General features: G+C 40.5%; 1 long non-coding RNA gene across 2 annotated transcripts in view; it reads left to right on the forward strand.

The window, feature by feature from the left end:
- LOC147912967 (uncharacterized) overlaps positions 1-26,044 on the forward strand; it is a 60,463-nt gene that overhangs the window by 15,042 nt on the left and 19,377 nt on the right. Inside the window, exon 2 of one of the 2 annotated variants that reach the window (XR_015549348.1) lies at positions 1,353-1,474. This is a non-coding gene — a long non-coding RNA (uncharacterized LOC147912967). Of the gene's footprint in view, positions 1-1,352; positions 1,475-18,101; positions 18,309-26,044 lie in introns of those variants that run through there. The other variant, XR_015549347.1, reaches the window with a different exon arrangement.

A 26,044-nucleotide genomic window follows, 5' to 3' on the forward strand; every position in this document is an offset into this window, starting at 1 on the left:
TTTGGGTTGAAGGAATTTGGGAGATGGCAGGTGCAGGAAGGACTCTCTGACCTCCCCTATTCTCCGAAGCAGGTCATGAGATTCTTAACGTGAGAGCTGCCTTCCCTATACCTGGAGGAAAGAAGCGTTCTTGTCTCCACAGATGGAGTGATGCTGAGAGGAATCCTAACAAATAGGCCTTGCTAAGTCTCCCCCAATTTCCTATCTTTAGCTCATATCCTTTTGTCCTATCACCTTTTTCCATGACTTTCCACACTTCATCAAACCTAAAATAAAAATGCCTGTGCTCAACCACTTCTTTGGGTCTTCATTTCCTTATGAAGGCTCCCATGTCACGTAAAACTTACATTAAATCAATTTGTGTGTTTTTGTCTTATCTGTCTTTTGTCAGTCCAATTTACAGGGCCCTAGCCAGAGAACCTAAGATGGCTAGAGGAAAAGACTTTTTTCCTCCCCTACGAGGCCGTTGGATTTCTGCAGGAGGTAACCAATTGGCACTAATGCATAGCAAGGAGAGAGCCCCTTGAGGGCTGTCATTTCATCTGTGCTGCTTATTCCTGCCCTCTTACGGTGGGGTGGGTGGAAGGTGCACTCCTGCTTTCATTCATTCATTCATCCATTCATTCATACACTTATTTGTCTTATCCATCATTCACCTAACATGGTTTTTGAGTGAAGACTATATTCCAGGTACTGTGCTATTATTAAAGAAAATCAGGGCCGGACTGTAGTTAAAGCTGTAAAGACAGATTTTATTCAGAAATATTGCAATAGGGAAAAAGATACCTCAGTATAGAACTGGCCTCAATTCTGAATATAACAAGGAAAAATGGGGATTTATAGCCAAGGGGCAGGGTAGGGGGTGAGTGGATGGAAATTACTAAGAGGAAACATCAGGGATAAGGAAGGATTCTGATTAGACAACCCGAACAGGATTGTTGCTGAGGGCAGGCCACAGTGATCAGATCACCCAGGGGACGGTCTGCGATGAGAAATTTGATCAGATATTGAGGGCGGCGGATTCTCTATAAGTGGACTTAGCAAGATTCTTGCTAAAACTGGGCAATGCAGGCCCGACAATTATGGACACTGAAACCCAAGGCTGAGGACTAGTTGAGACAGGGCTTAGAAGAGCCGGTCTAGAATTTGGTCAAGGAGAGGGTCTTTGTCACTGGGGGCTGGGGAACAAGTGAGGGGAAAAGGAGTCCAGCACACTGTCCTTTCCCTTGAGGAGCAAACAGATATAAACAAATAATCACATCCCAAGATATGGCCGATGAGCGAGGGGTGCAGAGTGGAGGAGGCAAAAACCTTGCTTAAAAGACTGAGCACCACGTTTTCTTTTATCCAAGAGGAGCAGTTGGAAGGACTGGTCCCTGGATCCCTGAGAAGTTCTCATTCTGACAGAGGAGCTGCGGAAGGAGCATGGGGGACCCGGCAGGCTACAATGCAGGGTTAGCTGTGTTGCTTTGAAGTAAGTATAAATTCAGATCTTTCTGGCCAGGTGGATTTCCGACTGTTTCAGGTTTTTACAACAGGAAGATTTTCGGATGTGAAAAATGGTTTGCTCATTCTTACCTTCTCCTTTTTAATAGGCATTTTTCCTTTAAATGCTATACAGATGACTGAAGTATTCCCACTGTGAGAGGCAATCGGAAAGTGCACATTGCAGTTCTAGACGTGTTTGATGTTGAGTCTTGCTTTTGGATACTTCGCTTCATGAGCTTGTATATCTAGGGCCTTCTAAATTGGAAACCCTTCGTTAAAGTGGAAAAGGCATAACTTCCCAGATTGAGAGGAAGAAGCGTAGGAATTCCACCTGGCTTCCTTAGTGTTCTATGGGTGGCACGAAAAGATCTTCTATAAAAAAGAAATCTTGGAGCTAGAATAAGATAGCCTGTTTCTGTTACCTCTGGTCAAGAAAATAGCTTTTCTAAAAAAAAAAAAAGTCCTTTTCAATGTAGGTCAGATTTGCATTCTATGTTTTGAGATGTTTTATGTGGGTCAAATAAGTGGTCTGTGAGGAACTAGATAGAAATAATCTCTAGTCCCATTTGCTTTGTTATACCTCTGGGTGAAGAGTTAGAAAATGAAGCTGGAAAAAAATACAAAAGCAGACTTTAGGGTTTGTAGATGTTTGTTTGGGTGTTCATTTGCATATGTACAGACCCCTCAGGAGGAGGCAGGGTGCTCAATCCTCAGTTAAGCAGAAAAGAACATTTCTTTCTGATTATAATGAACCATTTGGCAGAGTTTTTGCCAAAGGCTAATGGCCTTTGATTTACTCCAAAATAAATCCTTTTGTCCAGTTGAAATTATTCCTTCCCCATCAGGTGCTGGGGCCAGTGGAACTGCTCTGTTCACAGGGAAGTCCTTATTGGAAAGGAATCTGTCTCTCTCCTTGTTATACTCAGGGTTGTTAAAAATGGAACAACAGGCCCAAAATACGGTCGCCTGTGCTTAACCCCACATCAGCAAACCAAGGCTTAATATCTAATCTAATTGTAGTTTTAGCCTCTCCCAGGACTCTGACTTTTACCCAGTCAATCTGGAATGACCTCCAGCGCTAGTGAGGTCATCTGCCTGATAGACCCCCACCCTTCCCCCAAAGGAAGGTGACCTTGCCTGAAACAACCCACTCTTTGTTAGAAACTTCCTTTTTCCACCCCCTTCTGCCTATAAAAGCCTTCCATTTTGTACAGCTCCTCAGAGCTCCTTTCTATTTGCTAGATGGGATGCTGCCCAATTCATGAATTGTTCAATAAAGCCAAAAAGATCTCCAAATTTACTCAGCTGAATTTTGTTTTTTTAACAGAATCAATAACACATAGTGTGTGGTTTTTACAGTGAAGACACAGTCTCAACTGGGAAAAAATACGTAAAAGAATACTGTAAAAACAATGCCAATTGAAAGAATATCTTTATTGAAGATACATATAGAATCATGTCATCTTTATAGTAAGAGGAACAGCAGTCAGTATAACTCAGTTTTATTCTTCATCATGCCATTGTGAAGCTAAGCCTGAAAAGACATTTGTCTCTTTCTTTTTGTAGTGACCAAACCCCTAAATGAGACAACTAATCCTGAAAACATGTTCAAGTAATTCTTATTAGTTATTTTGATTTTGTTGGGTTAAAACTCGAGGAAAACACTTTATAATTACGGCTAAGTGAACATACACATTCTTTTCCTGCAGAAAACAGGAGTCCCATGAAATCAAAGACAGTCTAGAAAAGATGGCCTATTATATGAAATTTCTTTTAGGTTTACCATTTTTTCTTTTCCCTTTTTTGGTTTATTTTAGGGCTAAATGACAAATCTTTGTTATATCTAACCATCAAATGCTTATTTTCCTGGTTGCGATTTCATCACCTAGAATAGCCTTTGTACACATATACGTTGCTCTTCTTTAATAGAAACCTGATGAACTTCAGAATTTATTTGAAATATGTATTCAATATAAACCTCTGTTCATTTTTTACAAAAGAAGAGTAGCACAGCAGCCTCCATTTGTTTTGAGATTTTTTTCTATTCTCTCATCTCATTCCTCACAGCAACCCTGTTCACAGGCTCAACGGAAATATTGATGAACATGAAAACATGCTCAATTTCCCTAATAAGCAAAGAAATGCCTATGAAAATGAGATAGTATCGTTTCTCCTATCATTGTGACAGAAATGAAGGATATTAATTATATCCATTGTTGGTGAGGGAATGGGGCAAAGAGAGCTCAGAGAACACTGCTTCCCTTCCCACAGCATTCCAGCTCAGTCCTGTCTGAGGCCCCTGCTCTATTCCTGCCCCTGAGGTCTGTAAATCACCCAATATTCTTGCAATAAATCCCTTCTCTTTTTTTGCTTTCATTTTTACCCTGTCCCTCTTTTTTTTTTGCAACTACAGAGTATTAACTAGTATAATGAATACTTTTGCCTTCATTTCAACCTATTTTCTCTTTTTGGTATTTGTTACTTTTTACAGATAACCACATACATCTTCTTGCCTTCGTTGTATTAAGGATACCAAACCATTTCCTGATTTCTTTTCTGGATCCTGCATAGGATCATTTTCAGTTATAGGCTTTTTCTGTGAGTTTTCTGGACATTTTTCCTTTTTGCTTGTCTAAGTGTGATATCATAGACCTCAAGTGTTTTTTCTCCCTGTCCTTTCTTTTCTTTTCTTTTATTTATTTATTTTTTTTGTGAGGAAGATCAGCCCTGAGCTAACATCCATGCTAATCCTCCTCTTTTTTGCTGAGGAAGACTGGCCCTGAGCTAACATCTATTGCCAATCCTTCTCCTTTTTTTTCCCCAAATCCCCAGTAGATAGTTGTATGTCATAGTTGCACATCCTTCTAGTTGCTGTATGTGGGACGGGGCCTCAGCATGGCCGGAGAAGTGGTGTGTCGGTGTGCGCCCGGGATACGAACCTGGGCCGCCAGTAGCGGAGTGCGTGCACTTAACCACTAAGCCACGGGGCTGGTCTTCTCCCTCTCCTTTCTGAACTTGAAACAAGAAAGAGATCTAGTCACACTTGATGATTGCTATCAGATCTTTAATTGCTATTAATTGCTCTTGGCTCTACCCACTATATACTTCCACTTCTTAGACCTAGAGCTGGGGGCAGATGGACGTGCTCAGCTTTCTACCCATGTCCCCAAAGAGATTCACCTAGTGGGGCTCCTGAGGTATGAGACCTTCTTAATCTCCCTTTGACCTGTCTTTAGATTCTTTGAACTGTTGAAACATGGGAACAACTGTAATCCCCAGAGTGGACTGCAATCCCCAGGGTGGCCCACACCCTCTAGGATAGATTGCAATCCCCATGGTCCGCCACCCAGATTCTTCTCTTCTCTGACTCAACCTATAGAATTTTACTTGTGGGGTTATGCCTCCCAGGATGCAATGTACCACTGCATCAAGTCTTCTTTCTTGTCCTGAGTTTTCTGTAGAGAGCCAGGGTGCATACAGGGATCTTACTCAGGCTGCCTCACACTTCATTATTCAGTTTTTTGGTAGCCGTAGACCCTCAGTCTCTGAGGCAGGAAGTAGACTCCGAGAGAGGTATAACACTTCTTATTGCTTTTTTCAGTCTGGCTCTAGTTAGATTTTTCTCAACCCAGCTCTATTGGCAATAAAGGTGAGTGGAAATTTCTAGTAGGTTTTGGCATTAGATTTTCCCTCAGTCTGAGTTTTCATTAGAGAGGAAGGAAGCTGATGAGGAATCCAGCTATCATTTGCACAGGACCTAGCAACACCTTCCCACTGCCCACCGCATGAAGTCTACTCTGCTCCCCATGAGTTTCAATACCCCGCTCAGGGCCGGCCCAGTGGCACAAGCGGTTAAGTGCACGTGCTGCACTGCGGCGGCCCGGCGCACCGCTTGGCAAGCCATGCTGTGGCGGCATGCCATATAAACTGGAGGAAGATGGGCACAGATGTTAGCCCAGGGCCAGTCTTCCTCGGCAAAAAAAAAGAGGAGGATTGGCAGATGTTAGCACAGGGCTGATCTTCCTCACACACACACACAAAAAATACTCTGCTCAATCTGGCCTAATCCTGTAATCCATAACCTCCCCTCCAAGCAGCTGGTCTCCTTTGCCTATACATTTGTGTTTCTTTTCTTCCTGGCAGTGTCCTTTTCTCTGTTTAGCTAAATCCTTCCATGTAATGCTGAGATCAAGTTTCATCTCCATCATGAAACCTTTTGATGATCCCAGCCTACATTGAAGTCCTTCATTTTCTTTCATTCATTCATTCATTCATTCATTGAACAAATATTTGTTAGATGTTTGTGCTATGCCAATCACCACGCATAAGTGGGAATCCCACAAAATAAGGCAGACTTGTTCCCTACCTTCGTGGGGTTGAGAGTTTGGGCATTATACACACAAAAATCATACAATAGTAGATTCTTTTGGTCCTCCTTATAATCCCTATTTGTAAATCAGGGTAAGTTTTTTTTTTTTCAACCAACAAAACCCAGTTCCAGCATATAGGCCCAAACATGGATTTCTTGGGAAAGTCCTGCGGTACCTCATAGAACTGAAGGGAGAGCTGAAACCCTGGCTTCCACGTGGCAGGAAGAGATCTCCAGGGAGCGCAGCAGCAGAAGTGTTTCGACTTTGTAGGGCACTGCCTCAGCTCCAGTAACTGCTCCTTCCTGCATCTGTGCCAAGTTTCAAGTCCCAGCAGAAAACTGGAATGTGTAAGCTTGAGTCAGGTGATTTGATCATTCAGCCAGGTGGAGATGGGCGAGGAAGTGGGGCTACTGGGGGCCTTCCCTTGTGATCAGGGACCTTTCCCAGAGCAGGGGAAGTTGTTGCAACCTGGAGCCGTCCTCCCGTGGACGCTGTGCTGCCCAGAATCCTCCTTCAAAGCTGAAAAACTTATTCCCCAGCTGCTGGGAGAGCTGCAGGCTGGGTGAGGAGCCACTAGCTGTCAGCTCACGGTGGGAATTGCCTCTACTCCAGGAGCAATCTCGCTCTCAGTGTCTGGTGGGAATGTGTGGCACCACCTAAAGGCTCAACGTGGGACAATTTTGAAGCTTCAGCGCTTTCCTCAGAGGGCCTGTGTCACAGCCCAACTTTTCTGTCGGCTCAGACCCGAGTCCTTCCTTACCTCCCAGGTGTGGCTCCGAGAGCACTCCCCAAGAACTTCCTGCACCCTAATCTCCACCTCAGGGTCTGCTTTCTGAGGACGCCAATCTGCAACACACCCCCATGGAATTCATAACTCCTATGACGGTACACACTTCCACACCTTACTATGTATTATCTGACAGAGTTTGTTAATTATTTCAAGTGTTACTTATGTCTTCCAAACTTGGCCACAGACTTCCTATGCGTAGAAACCCTAACTTCCCTGATATCCAGCCCTGAACCCCAGACGAAGAGTGAGGCATGTAGGTATCACTCAAAATTGTGTGTTCACTGATGGATTGTCCCCAGTTGAAGGACAAAGTCACGATAAGTCTAACATGTCAAAATGTTGTTTCAGATGGACCAGAAATTTAACATTTCAAAAAGACCTCCTTAGAAAGGGTTTTATGAAGTAGTCAAGAGGTTTTGTTTCTTTGTTTTCTTTTGTTTAGTGGCCAACTCATTGATTTTAGAGAGCAGAAAATTCTGATTAGGGAGAATAAACCCCTCTGTGAGAACATCTTTTTTCTTTCTGCAGTCTAGATTTTCCTATTCTTTAGTCTCTGGGTGATGGAGCCACATAACCTTACAAAACATGCTTAAGTACATGATTTTCAGAGGTGTTTCCATTCTTTATGAATGTGTGTGTGTGGGAGGGGCGGGGGCAGGGAGAGGAACGTGCATCCTAGACTGTGACATCATATGTCTCAATGACTGTATTTGGGACCTGGCTGGGGCCACAATAGCCGTGTGCCAAGAAGAATGGAAAGTTGGGGAGGGACTCCCAGGCTTTGATCTTTAAAATATATATTATTTCAAGAAGGGGGGATTTAGGAATAAGCCATCTCTACAAACACTTTTGTAATCATCCCTATTCTAAAACAGAAAAAGCTAGGTTCCTTTTACCTAGAGAATGCTCAGTTTTAAAAACAGAATAAAAACATGACTTTCTAGTCCTTTTCCCTGTCTCATAAACACTCCCACCCCCATTCGGAGTTGACACTTGCAAAGAGAAGTTATTGCCTCTGACCCATCCCTTTCTGTCGAATTCTGATAATGTAATAATATTTCATTTAGCTATCCCATGATGCAGGCATAGTTTCTACACTCAGCACACATGCATAGTTCCCTTCATTTAAAAAAAATTGGGCTGTGAGCACAGCAAAGAGAATAGCTGCTATGTTTTTCCTCTTATAAAGAATGTGCTTTTACGATATATTTTTAATTGATTAAGAGGTAAGGGTAATAAATGAACATCTGATCCAAGTTTCAGCAAAGGACTCTTTATTGAAGTATAGACTCTGAAAAGTTATTTTAGGCAAGTGCCCAGAGGCAATTTTTCAAACCGTAAGGCTGGAGGAGGAGACTGTGATCTTAATGAATTTTGCCACTCCTTAGAAATAAATTAGAATTTCCTTCTAAGTGGAGTGGCCAGTGGGCTGAGAGGTTGTATTTTAAAATAGTTGAATCCAAATATAAGCTGGATTTGTATTTTTTTAAAGCCTATAGTTTGCTTTTCACGTTTTCTCTCTTCCCCAGTGACTCTGGCATTGTATGGTCCAAGTGGCTTTCTTGCAAAGGTACCTTGGGCTCATTTTATGAGGTGTGGGATAGAGAGCCAGCCTGTGCTTTGACTGGCTGAACTTTCCATCCTGCCTTCAACAACCTGGGAAAAGTCAGTGTAATTTACAACAGTAGTTACTGCTACCCTTTTACTCAGCCAGGAATATTCTCATGCTGTCAAAAAAACCCAACCCCCGAAAACAAAAAACCGGCACATTTTGAACCACTGTCATTCCTACATCTTGACTAGTCACCTGAGTGATTCATTAGTTAAATAATTTTATGCAACTAAGGAGCTTTTCTTATAAGTGAAGGTAGGGTGAAAATAGGTTAAGAGATCATTTTTTCTTCTAGCTACTTCCAATACAAGCTTAAAGACAGGGAGGGTCTACTCAACAGACATATGGTGTGAGACTGCCTGGTTATTTTCATGAATTGTTCCCACGTGTCGGGTGTAAAAGCCCAGGATCATGCAGGAGGTGCTGGCATCTATAACATTCATTGTGGTCTTTTGATGCTAGTGTTTTAGGCTGTGTGAACCCATGCAGTAGAAATGAAAATTAGACACACACACACACACACACACACACACACACAAATGCACATCCAACACATCCCTCTACACCCCAAAATGTTCCTGAAAGATCAGGAAGCTGTGCGTGTGTTTGCAAAAAGTCAAGATGATCATCTTAGAAATGATCATCAGTACTAATACCTTTTAGATTGTATGGTGCCTTTTCCTTACAGTAGCTTAAAGAACTTCCTTTATATCTACTATGTGTCTGAAAATGGAAAACTCTCGTTTTGCATAGAGATTAAAGCCACATGCATACAGAAGTTCTCAAGCCTTTTATGGCAGTGACACATATGAGAACGACGTCCACCATCAGGCACACTTCCTGCTACAGAGAGAAGATAGGCTGCCCATTATGGGGAATTCTTTGCCATAGCTGCAATTCCTTACCTTTCTGAAACAACAAAGAAAGCTTGTTGGAGTACAAATAAGTGAGATGAGAGTAAAGTCTGCGGGGCTAGTGTTCTCTTCTCTCATTTATTTTTTCAATTTTTTAATAGTTCATTTCTTTTGTTTTGAATTTTTTATTGTGTTAAAATACACATAACATAAAATTTACCATCTTGACCATTTTTAAGTGTCTAATTTAGTGGTATTAAATACACTCATAATGTTGTGCAACCATCACCACTATCCATCTCCATAATGCTTTTCATCTGGTAAAACTGAAACTGTACCCATTAAACAATAACTCCCCATTTTCCCTTCTTCCCAGCCTCTGGCAACAATCATTCTAGTTTCTGTCTCTATGATCTTAACTACTCCAAATACCTCATATAAGTGGAATCATACAGTATTTGTCTTATTGTGACTGGCTTATTTCACTTGGCATAATGTCCTCAAGGCACATCCATGTTGTAGCATGTGTCAGAATTTCCTTTCTTTTTAAGGCTGAATAATATTCCATTGTATGTTACCACATTTTACTTATCCACTCATCTGTTAATAGATACTTGAGTTGCTTCTGTGTTGTGTCTATTGTGAGTATTGCTGAAATGAGCAAAGAGGTACAAATCTCTCTTTTTTTTATTGAGGTATAGTTGACATATGACATTATATTAGTTTCAGCTATACGACAACAAATGTCTCTTTGAGACCCTGCTGTCAGTTCTTCTGGGTATATACCCAGAAGTGGGGTTGCTGGATCATATGGTAGTTCTGTTTTTAATTTTTCAAGGAATTGGCATATTGTTTTCCATAGAGTTATACCATTTTACATTCCCACTAACAGTGCACAAGGGTTCCAATTTCTCCACATCCTCACCAACATTTGTTATTTTCTGTTTTTTTTTTTTTTTAATAGTGGCCATTCTAATGGGTGTGAGGTGGTATCTCATGACAATTTTGATTTGCATTTCCCCAATGATTGGTGATGTTGAGCATCTTTTCATGTGCTTATTGGCCATTTGTATATTTCCTTTGGAGAAATGTCTATTCAAGTTCTTTGCCCATTTTTGAATCAGATAGTTTTTTATTGTTGAGTTGTAGGAGTTCTTTGTATATTCTGGATATTAATCCTTTATCAGATATATGATTTGCAAATATTTTCTCCCATTCTTTGGATAGCCTTGTTACTCTGTTGATACTGTCTTTTGATTCACAAATTTTAAAATTTTCATGAAGTCCAATTTGTCTATTTTTTTCTTTTGTTACCTATGCCTTTAGTGTCAGGTCCAAGAAATCATTGCCAAATTTGATGTTGTGAGGATTTTGCCCTGTGTTTTCTTCTAAGAATTTTATAGTTTTAGGTCTTACATTTAGATCTTTGATCTATTTTGAGTTAATTTTTATTTATGGTGTTAGCTAAGGGCCCAACTTCATTCTTTTGCATGTGGATATCCAGTTTTCCCAGCACTATTTGTTGGAAAGACTGTCCTTTCCCCATTGAATGGTCTTGGCACCCTTGCCAAAAATCGGTTGACTAAATATGTGAGGGTTTATTTCTGAGCTCTCTATTCTATTCCATTTGTCTATGTCTGTCTTCATGCCCGTACCGCACTGTTTTGATTACTCTAGCTTTATAGTAAGTTTTGAAATTAGAAAGTGTGAGTCTTCCAGCATTGTTCTTCTTTTTCAAGATTGTTTTGGCTATTCAGGGTCCCTTGAGATTTCACGTGAATTTTATGATGGGTTTTTCTATTTCTTCAAAAAGCAATATGAGGATTTTGATAGAGATTGCATTGAATCTGTAGATTGCTTTGGATAGTATTGACATCTTAACAATATTAAGTCTTCCAATCCAAGAACATGGGCTGTATTTCCATGAGATAAATACATGGGATGTATTTAACATCTGAAATTTATAACACTCTAATTTGAATTTATACCAGCTTAACTTCAATAACATAAAAAAACTCTGTTCTTTTATAGCTCCATCCCCACCCCTTTTGGTTGCTGATGTCACAAAATTACATCTTTATACATTGTGTGCACAAAAACATAAACTAAAATTCTTTTAAATGCATTCATCGGGCCGGCCCTGTGGCTTAGTAGTTAAGTGCGCACGCTCTGCTGCTGGCAACCCGGGTTCGGATCCCGGGTGCGCACCAACGCGCCACTTCTCCCGCCATGCTGAGGCCGAGTCCCACATACAGCAACTAGAAGGATATGCAACTATGACATACAACTATCTGCTGGTGCTTTGAGGGAAAAAATAAATAAATAAATGCATTCATCTCTTAAATTATGTAGAAAATGAAGGTGGATTTACAAACCAAAGTTGTAATAATACTAGCTATTGGACAAATGATTTTTCTTTTAAAGATGTGTTAGTCTCAGGCCGGCCCCGTGGCACTCTGCTTTGGTGGCCAGGGGTTCATGGGTTCGGATTCCAGGCACGGACCTATGCACTGCTTATCAAGCCATGGTGTGGCAGCCATCCCGCATATAAAGTAGAGGAAGATGGGCATGGATGTTAGCCCAGGGCCAATCTTCCTCAGCAAAAAGAGGAGGATTGGTAACAGATGTCAGCTCAGGGCTAATCTTCCTCACCAAAAAAAAAAAAAAAATTAGTCTCTTAAATCATGTCAAACCAAAAAATAGAGTTATAAATTATCACAATAATATTAGCTTTTATAATTACCCATGCACTTACCTTTATTGAAATCTTTATTTCCTCATATGGCTTCAAGTTATTGTCTAGTGTCCTTTCATTTTATGCAGGACTCCTTTCATCCTTTCTTGAAGGGCAGGTCTAGTGGTAATGAACTCTCTCAGCTTTTGTTTATCTGGGAATGTCTTAATTTCTCCCTCACTTTTGAAGGACAGTTTTGCTGGTTATAGGAATCTTTTTTTTTTTAAATTGAATTTTTTTAAAAAATTTTTTGTTTATTGCAGTAACATTGGTTTATAACATTGTATAAATTTCAGGTGTACATCATTATACTTCTATTTCTGCATAGATTACATCATGTTCACCACCCAAATACTACTTACAACCCATCACCACACACATGTGCCGCATTATCCCTTTCGCCCTCCTCCCTCCCCCCTTCCCCTCTGGTAACCACCAATCCAATCTCTGTCCTTATGTGTTTGTTTATTGTTGTTATTATCTACTACTTAATGAAGGAAATCATACGGTATTTGACCTTCTCCCTCTGACTTATTTCACTTTGCATTATACCCTCAATGTCCATCCATGTTGTCACAAATGGCTGGATTGCATCGTTTCTTATGGCTGAATCGTATTCCATTGTGTATATATACCACATCTTCTTTATCCATTCGTCCCTTGATGGGCACTTAGGTTGCTTCCAAGTCTTGGCTATTGTGAATAACGCTGCAATGAACACAGGGGTGCATGTATCTTCACACATTGGTGTTTTCAAGTTCTTTGGATAAATACCCAGCAGTGGAATAGCTGGATCATATGGTAGTTCTATCCTTGATTTTCTGAGGAATCTCCATACTGTTTTCCATAGTGGCTGCACCAGTTTGCACTCCCACCGGCAGTTTATGAGTTCCCTTCTCTCCACATCCTTTCCAACACATGTTGTTTCCTGTCTTGTTAATTATAGCCATTCTGACGGGCATGAGGTGATATCTCATTGTAGTTTTGATTTGCATTTCCCTGATAGTTAATGATTTTGAACATCTCTTCATGTGTCTGTTGGCCATCTGTATATCTTCTTTGGAGAAATGTCTGTTCAGGTCTTTTGCCCATTTTTTAATTGGGTTGTTAGTTTTTTTGTTGTTGAGATGCATGAGTTCTTTATATATTTTGGAGATTAACCCCTTATCAGATGTATGGTTTGCAAATATCTTCTCCCAATTGTTAGGTTGTCTTTTCGTTTTGTTGATGGTTTCCTTTGCTGTGCAGAAGCTTTTTGGTTTGATGTAGTCCCATTTGTTTATTTTTTCTATTGTTTCTCTTACCCGGTCAGACGTGGTACTTGAAAATATGTTGCTAAGACCGATGTCGAAGAGCGTACTGCCTATGTTTTCTTCTAGAAGTTTCATAGTTTCAGGTCTTACATTCAATTCTTTAATCCATTTGGAGTTAATTTTTGTGTATGGTGTAAGGTAAGGGTCTACTTTCATTTTTTTGCATATGGCTATCCAGTTTTCCCAACACCATTTGTTGAAGAGACTTTCTTTTCTCCACTGTATGTTCTTGGCTCATTTGTCAAAGATTAGCTGTCCATAGATGTGTGGGTTTATTTCTGGGCTTTCGATTCTATTCCATTGATCTGTGTGTCTGTTTTTGTGCCAGTACCATGCTGTTTTGGTTACTATAGCTTTGTAGTATATTTTGAAATCAGGGAGTGTGATACTTCCAGCTTTGTTCTTTTTTCTCAGGATTCCTTTACCTATTCGGGGTCTTTTGTTGTTCCATATAAATTTTAGGATTCTTTGTTCTATTTCTGTGAAAAATGTTGTTGGAACTTTGATAGGGATTGCATTGAATCTATAGATGGCTTTAGGAAGTATGGACATCTTAACTATGCTAATTCTTCCAATCCAAGAGCACGGAATATCTTTCCATTTCTTTGTGTCTTCTTCAATTTCTTTCAGAAATGTTTTATAGTTTTCGGTGTACAGATCTTTCACCTCTTTGGTTAAGTTTATTCCCAGGTATTTTATTCTTCTCGTTGTAATTGTAAATGGGATTGTATTCTTACTTTCTCTTTCTGCTACTTTGTTGTTAGTGTATAGAAATGCAACTGATCTTTGTATGTTGATTTTGTATCCTGCAACTTTACCGTATTCGTTTATTACTTCTAAAAGTTTTCTGGTGGATTCTTTAGGGTTTTCTATATATAAAATCATGTCATCTGCAAATAGTGACAGTTTCACTTCTTGCTTTCCAATTTGGATCCCTTTTATTTCTTTCTCTTGCCTGATTGCTCTGGCTAGGACTTCCAGTACTAAGTTAAATAGGAGTGGTGAGAGTGGGCATCCTTGTCTGGTTCCTGTTCTTAGAGGGATAGCTTTCAGTTTTTCACCATTGAGGATGATATTAGCTGTGGGTTTGTCATATATGGCCTTAATTATGTTGAGGTACTTTCCTTCTATACCCAATTTATTCAGAGTTTTTATCATAAATGGATGCTGTATCTCGTCAAATGCTTTCTCTGCATCTATTGAGATGATCATGTGATTTTTATACTTCATTTTATTAATGTGGTGTATCACGTTGATTGATTTGTGAATGTTAAACTATCCCTGCATCCCTGGAATAAATCCCACTTGATCATGGTGTATAATCTTTTTAACGTATTGTTGTATGTGATTTGCTAGTATTTTGTTGAGGATTTTTGCATCGATGTTCATCAGTGTTATTGGCCTGTAATTTTCTTTTTTTGTGTTGTTCTTGTCTGGTTTTGGTATCAGGGTAATGTCGGCTTCGTAGAATGAGTTACGGAGCTTCCCCTCCTCCTCAATTTTTTGGAAGAGTTTGAGAAGGATAGGTATTAAGTCTTCTTTGAATGTTTGGTAGAATTCAGCAGGGAAGCCGTCTGGTCCTGGACTTTTATTTTTGGGGAGGTTTGTGATTACTGTTTTGATCTCCTTACTGGTTATTGGTCCATTCAAATTCTCTACTTCTTCTTGATCCAATTTTGGAAGGTTGTATGATTTTAAGAATTTATCCGTTTCTTCCAGATTGTTGAATTTGTTGGCACATAGCTTTTCATAGTATTCTCTTATATCTTTTGTATTTCTGAGGTGTCTGTTGTAATTTCTCCTCTTTCATTTCTGATTTTACTTATTTGTGCCTTCTCTCTTTTTTTCTTGGTGAGTCTAGCTAAAGGTTTGTCAATTTTGTTGATCTTTTCAAAGAACCAGCTCTTGGTTTTATTAATTTTTCCTATTGTTTTTTTAGTCTCTATTTCATTTATTTCTGCTCTGATTTTTATTATTTCCCTTCTTCTACTGATTTTGGGCTTTGTTTGTTCTTCTTTTTCCTGTTCCTTTAGGTGCATTGTTAGATTGTTTATTTGAGATTTTTCTTGTTTGTTGAGATAGGCCTGTATCGCTATAAACTTCCCTCTTAGAACTGCTTTTGCTGTATCCCATAAAATCTGGCATGTCGTATTTTCATTTTCATTTGTCTCCAGGTATTTTTTGATTTCTTCTTTGATTTCTTCATTGACCCAGTCGTTGTTCAGTAGCATTTTGTTTAATCTCCACGTATTTGTGGCTTTTCTGATTTTCTTCCTATAGTTGATTTGCAGTTTCATACCGTTGTGGTCAGAAAAGATGCTTGGTATTATTTCAATCTTCTTAAATTTATGGAGACTCGTTTTGTGGCCTAATATGTGATCAATCCTGGAGAATGTTCCATGTGCGTTTGAAAAGAACGTGTATTCTTCGGTTTTTGGATGGAATGCTCTGTATATATCTACTAGGTCCATCTGTTCTAGTGTGTCATTTAAGGCCAATGTTTCCTTATTGATCTTCTGTTTGGATGATCTATCCGTTGGTGTAAGTGGAGTGTTAAAGTCCCCTACTATTGTTGTGTTACTGTCTATTTCTCTTTTTATGTCTGTTAATAATTGATTTATATATTTAGGTGCACCTACATTGGGTGCATAGATATTTACAAGTGTTATATCCTCTTGTTGGATTGTTCCCTTGATCATTATGTAATGCCCTTCTTTGTCTCTTTTTACAGTTTTTTTTTTAAAGTCTATTTTGTCTGATATGAGTACTGCTACCCCAGCTTTCTTTTCGTTGCCATTTGCATGGAGTATCTTTTTCCATCCCTTCACTTTCAGTTTGTGAGTGTCTTTAGGTCTGAAGTGTGTCTCTTGTATGCAGCATATATATGGGTCTTGGTGTTTTATGCAATCAGCCACCCTATGCCTTTTAATTGGGGCATTTAGTCCATTGATGTTTAAAGTAGCTATTGATAAGTATGTACTTACTGCCATTTTTTAACTTTTTTCCTCAGTGTTTTAGTAGTCCTTCTCTGTTCCTTTATCCTTCTATACAGAATTGATGGTCTCTTTAGTTTGACCTCTGTCTGAAAGCTCTACTCTTTAACTTCCCTCCTCCCTCATTTTATGTTTTTGGTATCATATCTAACCTCTTTTTTGTGCATTTGTATCCATTGCCCTCTTATCATGAAAATAGATAATTTTTCCTATTTGTGGTCATCTCTTTTCCCCTTAAATCAGTCCCTTTAACATTTCTTGTAGCACTGATTTCTTGGTGACAAACTCCTTTAATTTTTGCTTGTCTGGGAAATTTTTGATCTCTCCTTCCATTTTGAATGATAACCTTGCCGGGTAGAGTATTCTTGGCTGTAAGTTTTTTCCTTTTAGTACTTTAAATATATCGTGCCACTCTCTTCTAGCCTGTAAGGTTTCTGCTGAGAAGTCAGCTGATAGCCTTATGGGGTTTCCTTTGTATATAACTTTTCTTTCTCTGGCAGCTTTTAGGATTCTCTCTTTATCTTTAATTTTGGACATTTTGATTATGATTTGTCTTGGTGTGGGCCTGTTTGGGTTTATCTTGTTTGGGGCTTTCTGTGCTTCCTGTACCCGGATGTCTGCTTCCTTCCTTAGGTTAGGGAAGTTTTCATCTATTATTTCTTGAAATAGATTCTCTGCCCCTTTGTCTCGCTCTTCTCCTTCTGGGACACCTATAACATGGATGTTAGTGCACCTGATGTTGTCCCAGAGGTCCCTTAGACTGTCCTCGCTCTTTTTAATTCTTTTCTCTTTTACCTGTTCAGCTTGCGTAATTTCTTCTAGTCTTTCATCCAGCTCACAGATCCGTTCTTCTGTATCCTCTACTCTGCTTTTGAGTCCTTCTAGTGAATTTTTCATTTCCAGTATCGTATTCTTCATTTCTGATTGGTTCTTTTTTATATCTTCCATTTCTTTGTTGACATTCTCACTGAGTTCATCTATTCTTCTCCGGAGATCAGTGAGCATCCTTAACACTCTTAGTTTGAACTCTCTGTCAGGTAGGTTGCTCATCTCTGTTTCACTTAGTTCCCTTTCTGGAGTTTTGTCCTATTCCCTTGCTTGGAATGTATTCCTTTGCCTCCTAATTTTGCCTCTTTCCCTGTGCTTGTGTCTATGTATTAGGCAGGTCAACTACGTCTCCTGCTCTTGGATAGGTGACCTTATGCAAGTGATGCCTTAGGAGTCCTGCAGTGTGCTTCCCTCAGTTCTCAATGTTCCAGGGGTGACCCCTATGTGGGCTATGTGTGTCCTTCTGTCGTGGCCTGTTTGCTCTCCCTGTATGTGCCCAGGTAGGCCGAGTTATGCTCCTGGTCAGCTGTTGTAATGCTCAGCTGTTTGTAGTTGTTGTGGGCCCTTCAGTCTCTTTATCAGGTGTGGGGAGCCCCAGCACAGTTGGCTGCAAGTTCTAATACCACATTTGTGTTGCAGTATTTCTTTTAAGTGAGTAGGCTCCCAGCATGGCAGGTTGTTACATTCAGGGGCTTACGATTGCTATAAGCCTCCAGGCTTTAGGTCTCTTGTCAGCTTTCTGAGGATTGCAGCTGGGTGGGGCTGGCCTCAGGCATGGGAGCACCCAATCGTTTCAGGCTTTGGAAGGTGGGGCAAACCTTCTATGTGGGTCTTTGAGAAGCACAAGTCTTCTGCAGCTGACAAGCCCTGCCGCCCACAGGTCCACACACACAGTCAACACAGTCCTGCCCCGTGTGTGCGCCCCGACCTCCCGACATGGACCCAGTCTCTCCACGGCGGGAGCCCCACACACTCCACCACCACCCCACACTCTCCACCCGCTCCTTGTGCACGCCCTGCCCCACTGAAGTTGGCTCAGTTGGCAGGCTGCAGAGAATCCAGTCACCAATCTATGCAGGCCCACAAGTTGCCTGAGGGCTTGTTGTTGGGTGGGGCCAGTCTCTAGGGTGGGCTGCCTGCCCTGGCTGAGCTGGATTAAATCGGTGCTCTAGTGGGTGGGGCAGACCTGGGCTAGCAGGCCCCAGGGAGAACTCCAATGGCGTCTGTGTCAGCATGCCCACACCAGGCCACAACAATGGCTGCTGCCAATGTCCCAGTCCCTGGAGAGGTCTCACCTCTCAGCGAGATGCACTCAGGGCCTATCAGGTGAGTCTCTTTTCACCAAAGCACTATGCACCTTTCTTTCTGGTGATTTTAGGATGCTTTCTGAAATGGGTGAGTTTGTGTGTGGGCCCTGTAAGAGCTGGTTTTAATTTCTTTGTGAACCAGGTTTTCTGGGGGTACTCCCCAATGCTTTAGTAGCAGGCACAGTCAGATATTATGCCACTGGTCTCGATTGTGCTGGGTCCACAAAATGCCCACAGCGGGGGTGCTCCCCGGCTCAGGACCCCACGCTTCCATGGAGGGCTGCATACCTGTGGGCTGCTCCCGAGTGGCTGTGAAGGCAGCGTTTTTCCTCTCCAGAAGGGAGTTTCTGCCTCTTCCACCTCAATTAGGATTGTCCTTTGTTGCAGGAGTTCCTCTTATCCAGTTTTCAGTTCTGTCTCAGGGGTAATTTTTCCACGAGTAGTTGTAAATTGGCTGTGTCTGCGGGAGGAGTTGAGTTCAGAGTCTGCCTACGCCGCCATCTTGACTTTTCTCTCTCCATTATAGGAATCTTAGTGACAATTTTTTTCTTTTAGCGTTTTGCATCTATCAGCCTACTGCCTTCAGGCCTCCAAAGTTTCTAATGAGAAATCTGTTGATAATCTTATTGAGGATTGTTTGTATGTAACAAGTCACTTCTGTCTTGTTTTCAAGATTCTCTCTTTGTATTTGGCTTTTGAAAGTTTGATTATAATGTTTATTGGTGTGAGTTTCTTTGAGTTCATTTTACTTGGAGTTTGTTGAGCTTTTTTGATGTTTATATTCATATCTTTCATCAAATTTGGAATTTTTCAGCCATTATTTCTTCAAATATTCTCCCTGCCCTTTTCTCTTTCTCTTCTCTGTTGGGGACTCCCACAATGCATATGTTGGTCTTCTTGAGGATGCCTGACAGGTTCCTTAGGCTCTGTTCACTTTTCTTCAAATTTTTTTTATTTCTATTTCTCAGACTTGATAATTTCCATTACCCTATCTTCAAATTCACTGATTCTTTCTTTTGCCTGCTCAAATCTGCCTTTGAATCACTGTAGTGAAATTTTCATTTCAGTTACAGTACTTTTCAGCTCCAGAATTTCTTTTTGGTTTCTTTTTAGGTTTCCTAACTCTATTGATATTTCCATTTTGTTCATTTTCTTGACTTTCTCCACATCTTCCTTTAGTTCTTTGAGCATCTTTAAGACACTTGTTCTAAAGTCTTTGTCTAGGAAATCCACCACCAAGTGTCTTTCAGGGACAGTTTCTGTTGATTTATTGTTTTCCTTTGAATGAGTTATACTTTTCTGTTACTTTGTGTGCCTTGTAATTTTTTGTTGAAAACTGGACATTTGAATCTAACAATGTGGTAACTCTGGAGGTCACATTCTTCCCCTTCCCCAGGGTTTGCTGGTTTATTTATTTATTTATTTATTTTTTATTGTCGTAGGCCCTCTCTGTGCTGAGGATCAGTCTGAGGTGTAAAGTTAAGGTCTTCTCAGGTCTTTTATGAGCCTTTCCTTGAGTATGCATGATCATTTTCTAATTTTCCCTGTATATGCAGTTGTTTTTGAATGTCCTAGTTTTTAATGTCTCACTCCCAAAAGGGGAAAAAGAGAAAAATGAAGAGGTGGGAGGAAAGAGTGCTGGCCCTTTAGATTCCCTGGAAGTTACTTCAGCCAGAGGGGGAGGGACTTGTAACAATGGGGGGAGGTGCAACAACAATGGCTGCCTGCTTGCACCTCTGTGATCAGAAGCAGCAATCAGCAATCACAGCACAGATACCTGGTATTTGGAGGATAGGGTTCTTTTTGCCCACCCTGTCTCATCTAAGCTGTGTGCAGGCTGTGCCAGGAACTGATGCACAGCAGTCTGCCATGTGGCTGGGGGTGGGAGACAGAGAGCCACCACTCTGCCAAGAGCTGAAATTCACTGCAGTTTACCACCCAAATCTTCCCCTGGAATTTGCAAGCCTTCAATAGACTGCAGAGTTCCAAAATAGTTACATCAGACAGATTCTGGCAGTACAATTATTGTCTAGGTGTGGAGCCAGACTCCTGGTGCTTCCTACTCCACTATCTTCTCAGAATTCTCTATTCTCGCATATTTTTTAAGAAAGGAAATATTTGGAAAAAGTGCTAGAGACTAACTCCTTGTGATGTATCCCACAATTGATGACAACACCCTGGGTGTCAGGGCCTTCCAGCTGAGCACTTTTGCTCACAACTAGGCCAGTGCAATTGCATCAATCAGTTATGATGATATGGAATTTTTACCATTTAATAGAGAATTATTCACTATTAAGGGATAGCCTGTCCTTTGTTTCAAAAGATCAAAACAGTTCCTAGTCCTGGCAAAAACTAAATCATGATTTAATAATAACATGTCTGTCGCTCAGTCTTAACCTATAGCAAAGTTTCAAATTAGGGAACTGAGAACCTTTGTAAGGATGACATGCAAAGTTTTGAAGTATTCCATATTTTTCAGCCAGACTAGATTATGCAATGTGCTCTAGATAGATTCCATACACTTCTACCACTACACCCATTAGAAAAAATGTTGTTTCAGCCTAATAGAATGCTCTTGCTATCTCTGCCACCTGAAGTCCTAAGATGCATCTCATTTGCTTGTGCCTTGATTCAATCTTCCCTGATGGCCTCATCAGTATAGTGATCTCTCTCTTCTTTCATGGCCTTTTAGTCATGCTTTTTTTTTTTTTAATTTTATTTATTTATTTTCCCCCCAAAGCCCCGGTAGATAGTTGTATGTCATAGTTGCACATCCTTATAGTTGCTGTATGTGGGACACAGCCTCAGCATGGCCGGAGAAGCGGTGCGTTGGTGCGCGCCTGGGATCCGAACCCGGGCTGCCAGCAGCGGAGCGCACGCACTTAACCACTAAGCCACGGGGCCGGCCTAGTCATGCTTTTATGGCATTTAACTTGTCCTCTTTTGTGCTATTATTATTTGTGTTTGTATTCTAACAGATTGCAACTGACAGGGCTCAGGATATACCACCCCAAGATGGGCCACTGAAGCACAAGAATTATGTTGAGGTGAAGGCATTTGAGTTCCTGAAATCCCTTATCTGCCTAAAAGCAGTGCGCCCTAAAAGAACTCAATGGTCATAAATCCCCTAGAGCAACTCTAACCTTCTCTTTTTGGAGAGAGAAGTCCAGAAGTTGGCACCGTGCCCAAACAGACATTCTATCATATCTCCCATCTATTCTCCTAAGGTTCTGTTTATCTTTCAAAAAAGTCATTTGTGTTTTTTTAAATGCCTTTTCTGCCCACTTCTAAGAAGTCATTTGTTGTCCCAGAAGTGGCCCTTGTACCCGTCCCCATCCCTGTCGTTACCACCTTTTTGAGTCACATTTTTCTGTGAACTCCCATGTACACACATAAATAAAAATATATTTTTTTTCCTTGCTAATACATCTTTTGTCAGTTTAATTTGCAGGTTCTCAATCACAACATAAGAAGACAGAGAAAAAGTTTTTTTTCTCCTTGATATAACTTTCTTGCTGGGAAGAGAGGAGGCAGTACATGCAGTGGTAAGGATTTGGACAGACAGAGTTGAATATTTTTAAATTCCTGCATTGCCATCCATCTTGAGTAAATTAGTTAAGCTGCCTGAACTTCCTTTTACTTTGCTAAAAAACAAAATTCAACTGAGTAGATTTGAAAGATCTTATTGGCTTTATTCAGCAATTCATGATTTGGGTAGCATCCAATCTAGCAGATAGAAAGGAGCTCTGAGCTGCTGTACAAAATGAGACTTTTGCAGGCAGAAGGTAGCAGGAACAAGGAAGTTATACTGGCAAAAAAGAAGGTGGTTATTGCAAAGTCACTTTCCTGTAGGGGATGGCAGGGGTCTATCAGGCAGATGACCTAACTAGTGCTCATCAGGCAATTCCTGAGTGACTGGTTTAAGATTCCATTTCTAGGAGAGCCAAAACTGTATTTAAGTTAAGTCTCAGTTTGGCGATGTGGGTCTTAGCTAAGCGACTCAATTTTGGGCCTGTTGTGTTGTTTTTAACGATTTCATCTGTCAAATGGGGACAGTAACTGTACCTCCTTCTTGGGGTTGCTGTGGAGTTAAATCACATGATGTATGTCAGGTACAGGATGTCCTAGCACGGTATCTGGCACATAGCAAGTGTTTATTAAATGTTAGCTTTGGCTCCTGTTCATCATGATGCTTATAGAACTTTACAGCAAACTTTTTATATTTCATGACCTTGATGACTATTGAGTTAGTTTGGATCAAATTTGGCATATTTGGGCCTATAGGGGAGGAAAAATAATTTCCCCTCTACTCTTCTGAGTACTTGGCAGAGACTCCTGTAATAAAAGACAGATTAACAAGGGAAAAAGAATAAGAGTTTATTAACATGTAGACCTCATGTATACATGGGAGATACCCAGGGAAAGAAGACTAACTCTCCGAGGTGGCTTAGAATTCAGACTTAAATGCGATCTTAACAGGGAAAGGGGAGAGGAGCTCTAGGCCTCTTAGGGGAGAGTAAGAGATTTTTAGGAAAGATGGATGGGCCCTCAGAAGAATAGATGGGAGGTATGATAGTTTGTGATGAAGTTCGTCTGGGTGTGGTGTTGACTTCTAGGCTCCCCTCCTGTGACAAGAGTCCATCTTCCTTGGTTGATGAAACTCTCCGGGAGAGGATCTATGACAACTGAGTTCCTTTTGGGTGATCTGTCTTTAGGCACATGAGAGGAGTTCAGAGAAAGCCTCTCCCTGCATGTGCTGTTTTTCAAGTACCTGCAGCTCAAAATAATCAATATACCAAGTGGCATATTTGGGGGGTGGCACATTCTGCTACAGGCCTATATAGAGCCAATCAAAAAGAATTCAAAAAGCAACTACAAGAAAGTTTTAATTCTTTTCCTTCTCTGAACTCCTGTGGCTCTTGAATCATTCACATTTTAAATAATATTCTTGTTTTGTCTCCTCTACTAGATCCTAAGTTTCTTGAACGTAAAGACTGTCTATATGTGTATATTTCCTATAGGGTATAAAATAGATAATAGAATATTTGCTTAATGAATGAATGATTCTCTCACTGTATTTTGCCCTGAATTTACTAAACTCACTAGATAATTTATTTTGTGTTGGAGAGATCTGGGCTGTTTCTTAATAACTGTTCCTACAGCTAGAGAGACATCACTCTCTTTACCGAGATAAAAGTCTGCCCTTGAAAAGAAATCATTAGCAGAGCCAGAAATAGAATTCAGGAGTCCAGACCAGCAGTTACAAACATTTAATCTCACTTTTTATGAATGTGAATTACTGAGGCCATTGGACAGGACCATGAAAAGCTCAAACTGCAGATGGGTTCAGGCAGGAGCATTAGGGGGAACATGTTGGGATCAGATCAGAAATTAGTGATGGAAAAGGTACAAAAGGTCATTAGCCTCTACCCCTTCTGGTGCAACCACAGGGCTGGGCGAGAGGTTGTTCTTTTTATGTTTCAAAATAGGAATGGAATGATAAAGAAGAGGACGTACAGGGTGAATTTGCATGAGAATAGGGGACTGGAGAGCTGAGTAATGTCAGGGAGATTCGTCTGTACTCTAAAGGCCACTGGGGTGTGTGAGAAGTATTATGTTAAGCAGCCACAGTGGGAGCACAAAGGAAAGACCAAAATAATTGTAAGTCTATGAGATTCTTTTTTTTTTTCTGATCTAGAAAATGACAGATTCCTCCTGAACAGTTGGCAGCACTGACAACCTTTGATTTCATCCATCTTCTTTTCCTTCTAGAGTACTTGCTGAAAAGTATTTCTAAGTAATTGTAACACGCTGCACACTCAGGTGGCTTATTAAGGGAGCCTGATTCTGTAGGGTAAGGGACATTGCTTACCTGGTCCACCCCTTGGAGGCACCAGAAACTGGACCATCACTGTCAGGGTGTTTCTCTGAATATGGCTGTAACAATACCTGGAGAGTTCATTAGCTTGGAATTTCATAGAGCTAATAAAGCCGTTAATTAAGAATGGCCAAACCCACACGTGGAAGGAGACTTAGATTCAATTTACTTGACACTCAGTGTAAGCCCATTTTATATATACCAATTACCAATACCTTGCAGTATGGTTCTGCTATTAATTTATAATCCTTCGCTGCTGGGTTCTTGGTGAAACCTTTAGCTGTGTGTGCCTAAGGGAAGGGTCTCCACTGTGTGCCTGATCCTCTTTTGTCAGCCAGGTTCTGTGTTTTGTGTGCTGACCTTTTCAGAATGTCTCATGTCACTCTTATCCTGCACCAGTTTGCACTGGAATGGTCACTTCATCCTGTTAGGAGACTTTTCTTTTTCTACTACTAATTGAACATCTCATACTGCAAAAATGCTCGGTTTAGAGCTGAAATAACAGTCCTTGTTAGCCAAGTCAAGGCTGTTAGGCAAGCTCCAATGGGCGTGGCTAAGTGCCTGGCATCTACTTGATGCCAGGAAAGGCTTTTCTCTGTACATTTTACTTTCAGAAGCATGCGAGAGCTCTCAGTTCTAGGCAGATGCAGTCTCCCATCTCCTGGTATTCATGTGCTCATAAGCTCTGACCCACCCTACAATATGCTCTTCTAGCTTAGCCTGTACTGTAATTAAATAATTTATTGTGTGGCTAGTTGTCAACTTATTGTCTCCTGTGCTAAAGCCAGGAGGGCAGTGACCAGTCTCTCCTGTTCAGCATTACACCTGCAGCATCTAGGCTAGCATCTTGCCCACAGAGGGCATTCAATCAATGGTCATTGAATGAGTGTCTCTTCCACACTGGGGCGTACGGGAGGAGAAGGCTATATACTTGCTTATTTTGGTAGAAAGAGAAACTTCTAGGCTGAGTTGGACTTGACAAGATTTCCCTTTAGACAGAGTCTATGCTGTGATAAATTGGATGGTGTGATAAATTGATGTAACTTTAACTGCAGTCACTTAAGAGTTTTCCTGTTTAATCATTTTTTTTTTTTTAAGATTTTTATTTATTTATTTCCCCCTAAAGCCCCAGTAGATAGTTGTATGTCACAGCTGCACATCCTTCTAGTTGCTGTATGTGGGACGCGGCCTCAACATGGCCGGAGAAGCAGTGCCTCAGTGTGCGCCCGGGATCCGAACCCAGGCCGCCAATAGCGGAGTGCGCGCACTCAACCACTAAGCCACGGAGCCGGCCCGTGTTTAATCATTTTAAGCTCATTCTCTTTATAGTCTTTATTATAATTTTTGAAGGGGAAGGGGCATTTTACAAGACCAAGTAAAATACAGAATTTGGGAAATTATCCAGTTACCTCAGGACAAAAATTATATGAGGTCAAATATAAGGCAATATTGAATGCAATGCTATTTTCATTTTTGACAGTGAGAAGCTTTGTTTTGGTCAACTTGAATATACAAAGTTCCAGGGATATAGAGGAAATAGTTCCATGTCTACTCATGATATTTAATTATTAATTTAATTACAGATTTAAAATGTAATATTTAGAGTCACATATAAAATGTATTTAAAAATATAAATGGAAAAATTTTAATTTACACAATTACAGACATCTTTGTCATCTTGCTTCTTTCATCATTACCACGGTCACAGTTTCAGAGCACTTTGTATTTCTGTCTAAGTTGTTTGAGATAGAGCACTTTTTGAATCCATGAAAGATGGGGGTCACTGGAAATTCTACACCAAGTCACAAGCAGTCATTCATACAATGTTATAGCCAATGGGTTTTTTATTTCTCCTGCTGGCCTCCTGACTCATCTAT

The sequence above is a fragment of the Ceratotherium simum genome, chromosome 32 (assembly GCF_057802395.1).
Source record: "Ceratotherium simum simum isolate JZ-2026a chromosome 32, ASM5780239v1, whole genome shotgun sequence".
Taxonomy (NCBI): domain Eukaryota; kingdom Metazoa; phylum Chordata; class Mammalia; order Perissodactyla; family Rhinocerotidae; genus Ceratotherium; species Ceratotherium simum.